The 4,798-nt window shown below is 41.8% G+C and overlaps 1 non-coding gene across 1 annotated transcript; it reads right to left on the bottom strand.

Moving 5' to 3' along the window:
• Positions 1-291: 291 nt before the first annotated feature.
• Positions 292-398, bottom strand: LOC121231327 (small nucleolar RNA R71). Its single transcript, XR_005929387.1, has one exon. It is a non-coding gene; the product is annotated as a small nucleolar RNA R71 (small nucleolar RNA).
• Between the last annotated feature and the right edge of the window lie 4,400 nt (positions 399-4,798).

Here is a 4,798-nt window from a genome sequence, read left to right on the forward strand (position 1 = left end):
AAATAATTTTGAACTGAAACCTAACACGATTCAAATGATACAACAGTTTGTTCAGTTTGATGGTTTGCAAGACGAGGACCCAAACACTCATTTGACAAATTTTCTAGAATTCTGTGACACTTTTAAAATCAATGGCGTTTCAATGATGCCATTCACCTTCGGTTATTTCCCTTTTCATTGAGGAACAAAGCTAAACAGTGGTTGAACTCGTTGCCACGAGGGTCAATCACTACTTGGGAACAAATGATCGAAAAATTCTTACTTAAATATTTTCTGCCAGCTAAAATAGCTAAATTAAGGAATGATATCTCTTCTTTTGTGCAGATGGATCTAGAAACACTTTATGATGCATGGGAGAGATACAAGGATCTATTGAGAAGGTGCCCTCACCATGGGTTACCTTTATGGCTGCAGGTTCAAACGTTTTACAACGGTGTGAATCCCTCAACAAGGTAATTTATCGACACAGCTATTGGTGGGACTATTAATAACAAAACACCTGAAGTGGCTTACGAATTTATTGAAGAGATGTCACTGAATAACTATCAGTGGAAAGTTATGAGAATAAAGCTGACAAAAGCAGCCGATGTTTTCAACCTCGACGCGGTCACTATGCTATCAAACCAGGTAGAACTTTTAAATAAAAAAATTGACGGTTTGTGTGGTTCTACTTAGGTACATCTAGTGATGAGGTGCGATTCAAATGGAGGAGGAGTACACACAGAATATCAATCCTTCAACCCCAGCACCGAGGAGGAACAAGTTCAATATATGGGTAACAATAATTCTAGACCTCAAAATAACTCATACAGTAATACTTATAATGCAGGTTGGAGGAACCATCCGAATTTCTAGTAGGGTGGTCAAGGAAATCAAAGGCCACAACATCCCCCAGGTTTTCAACAACCACCTTACTAGCAGCAAAAAAAGCCAAACCTTAAGGAGATGCTAACGAAATTTATCTTGGTGTCAGAGACTCGTTTTTAGAATACCGAAACAACACTTAAGAATCAACAAGCATTGATCCAAGGGCTCGAAACTCAGATAGATCAACTTGCCAAATTTATTTCTGAATGACCACAAGGTAGCTTGCCAAGTAACACTGAATCTAACCAAAGGGAACAACTTAATACAATTACTACTTGAGATAAGGAAGGGTTAGTTGAACCTGAACCAGAATTAAGACAAGAATTGTGGCAAGTAAAGGTAAAGGTGAGGTGGATGACAATGAGCAAAAACCGGTAAGTAAATAGCACAAACCTCGTGTGCCATACCCCAATACGACAAAGAAAGACCACACGGATGAACAATTGGTAAATTCCTTAAACTATTAAAGAAATTACACATTAACTTACCGTTTATTGAAGTTCTTTCGCAGATGCCAAACGCAGTTAAATTTCTAAAGGAGCTTTTAGTAAATAAACGGAAGTTGGATGAGGCGCCACATGTAGAGTTGAACACAGTTTGCTCAGTCGTTCTACAAAATAAGCTACCCAACAAGTTGAAAGATTTAGGGAGTTTTATGATTCTTTGTTTAATTGGTAGTTTGAACATGAATAATACATTGGCTGATTTTGGGGCGAGCATTAATGTTATGCCTTATAAAATGTTTAAACAGCTAGGTCTTAAGAAACCCAAACAAACTAGGATGAGCATTCAATTGACTGATAAAACCATTAGATTTCCTATGGGTATCATTGAAGATGTTTTTTGTTAAAATCGATAAATTTATATACCCAGAAGACTTTGTTGTTCTAGATATGGAAGAGGAAAGAGTAACATACCTTTAATTTTAGGACGACCCTTTTTAGCAACTGCTAGAACCATTATTGATGTTGGTACAGGTGAACTCACATTTCGTGTGGGAGATAAAACAATCACTCTTCAAGCTCGTAATTTGAATAACACATCGAATATTGAGGGTGGTTGTATAAATCATGCTACCAATACTAATCATGTGGTGCAACCTTCTTTGCAAGAAACACGTTCAAGGAGCATACATGAGCCATGTTCAAGTAACAACAAAGGACCCATCAATGAAGAACGAAGACTTCAGGTCGATGAACTAGATGAATGACTAACACCTGTCAAGGAGAAACCAAAAGCACACGAAAAATCGAAACGACTCCACAATGAACATAGGGATGAAACAAGGCAAATTAAAGTTGGGGGAAAAGTATTGTTAGATAAAAATGACCCCTGAATTGTTACTCTGGAGCACAAAACGGACAGAGCAACTTCTTTCACGGTAATGAACATCTTCCAACATAGTACAGTCGAGGTAACACATACTGTATTCGAAACTTTTAAGGTAAATAACACTCGAATCAGACCTTATTTTGATAAAATTAATAGTAGAGGTGAGAAGTTTCAACTCTTCAATCCACCGTAATTAAACAAAATTGAGGTAAGTCGAGCTTAAACTATAAATAAACGCTTCTCGGGAGGCAACCCAAGCACTAATAGTGTTGATTTCTTTAAGTTTTAGTTTTTAACATCTAAATCACTAACTGAATCCCTGAACACAGGTTTTCCACATCCACATGGCCAGGCACACGGGCGTGCCTTAGGCCGTGCTCATACTACGGGAGGAGACACGGTCGTATGGTACAGCCATGTGAAAACAGAGCACAATTTTTCCCCAACACTGGATTCGACACATTACCACGGTCATGCGACATGGCCGTGGACAATTCTGCCAAATCAACACGGGCGTGCAACACGCCCGTGTCTATAAGCCATGGTAGAAACTGAAAAATTAACACGAGTGTGTGACATGCTCGTGCCCCCCATCTGTGGTCGAACTTGTCAAAAGAACACGGGTGTACGCATATATATACGGGCATGGAAGAAGCAAACGAAGCAGGACACAGCCATGCGACATGGCCGTGTGCACCAACACGCCCAAGGAACACGGGCGTGGGCCAAATTTTAGACGTGCCCAAATTTGAAATTCACGAAATGCACGAGCTAAAATAAGGGCACACAGGCATGCCCCACGACCGTGTGCTTCAAAATCTATATAAACCCCTCACTATTCATCATCCCCTTCCCCAAAACCTAACCCTAGCCACTGAAATACTCTTTTCTACACCCCTAGCCCTATTCTCTTCTCCCATTTTTCTCCTCTCTCTCCTCTTCTCCCCTTGCGCTACCCACACGGCCCCATCACCCATGACCGTGGTCAAACCCAACTGTACCCAACATTCACACCGTCGCTCCTCCGACCACCGGTTCTCTTCTAACGGTTTTCTCTTCTCTTTTACTTTCTTTTGATGCTTACTAACATGATTTTTACCCTATTATTTTTCTACTAATTGTTTATCATCCTCATTCCTAGGATTTAGTTCACATACTTTGTACCATATGCTTAGCTACTTTCATCTAGTTCATTTTTAATTTAGTCATGCTATCACTTTGCCATTTGCCATAAAATCTCTGTCAAGTTTGATTGCCTTTGGTTGAGTCTTGTTAGTGTTAGTAATTTTTTATTGCATTTGTTAGTTTAATTAATGGTTAATTCCTTTTTGAATTTGTTGATATCTTTTACATTCATCAAGATATAAGAGTAGTTCTTCTTGAAAGTATAACACATCAAATCCACGTGGTAAGAAGACTGTCATTCCCGCCTTGAAGAAATGCAAAAGAGCAGCATCCTCCTCGGGTCCTACTACCGAGATCAAGCACCCATTCCTTCAGTTTCCACTGGGACCACAGGAGGAGCTATTTCAGATATTATGGGCCCGTCCCCTAGGTGTGGACCGTTGTATTGTCTGGGCTGCACTAGAACAAATCCAACTGGCTGACGCAGTTCGGGCCATCCTGACAACTGACCTATGGGGGCTATTCTTTGAGACCGTCGAGCCAACGTACCTCGAGCTCACACTTGAACTCTGTTCGACCTTCCACCTTTAAGTTGTTATGATAGAGTTCGATGATCTTGGAATGGTTTAGTTTTGTCTCGGCAATTTAGTCCCCCAGTTGAGCGTACCTGAGTTCAAAGTTGCGTTAGGACTATACACAGATGAGTTCATGGAGGACGACGACTTCGTAAGCCTCTAGCGCCACATCCACTACTCTCCTTCAAACTGCTGGAGGGCCCTCGTCCCTGCTTCGGCCACCTATGACTCGAGTCACTCCAAGGCATCGGCTCTCACCCCATCCCTACGATACCTACACGCCATCCTAGTCCACACCTTGACAGGACGACGAGAGAGCACTGGTGTCGTTAACACTCACGGTGCCTATTTCTTATGGAGCATGGCGAATGGACACTTCTTCGACCTTACTTATTTCATCACCCTCACCATTTGCCATCAGACGGAGCGATACAGGAAGCGAGTCATATCCATCAGCCCTTATGTGACTCACCTGGCAAGGTACTTTGGTCTCCTCAATACGGCGGTATAAGCATCCTCCATCACTCTCATCAGTCAGATGTCCTCACAGGGCATCTTAAGTATGCTGCATATAAGGATGATCGAGTGACAACGTGGATTTGATCCTCTTCATTACCGCCTAGTCTAGCCAGCTGAGTAGGAGGACCCAGAGGATATTACCGATGATGTCCCTCTGCCTCACGAGGATCTAGCCTCTCAGCCACCACCTATTTATCGTCCAGTTCATGCGGCGACTTCACTTTCTGACATCTTTGAGCTCCTCACTCGATTCGAGCAACAATGTTTTCAGCGCTTTGATCACATTGATGCAACTCTACATCAGATTTGTCAGCACATTCACATCTCATCGCCGCGCCCACCTCGCGAACCATCTAGCGATAAAGATGTTTAAAGACTTT

Source organism: Gossypium hirsutum, chromosome A06 (genome assembly GCF_007990345.1).
Source record: "Gossypium hirsutum isolate 1008001.06 chromosome A06, Gossypium_hirsutum_v2.1, whole genome shotgun sequence".
Classification (NCBI taxonomy): domain Eukaryota; kingdom Viridiplantae; phylum Streptophyta; class Magnoliopsida; order Malvales; family Malvaceae; genus Gossypium; species Gossypium hirsutum.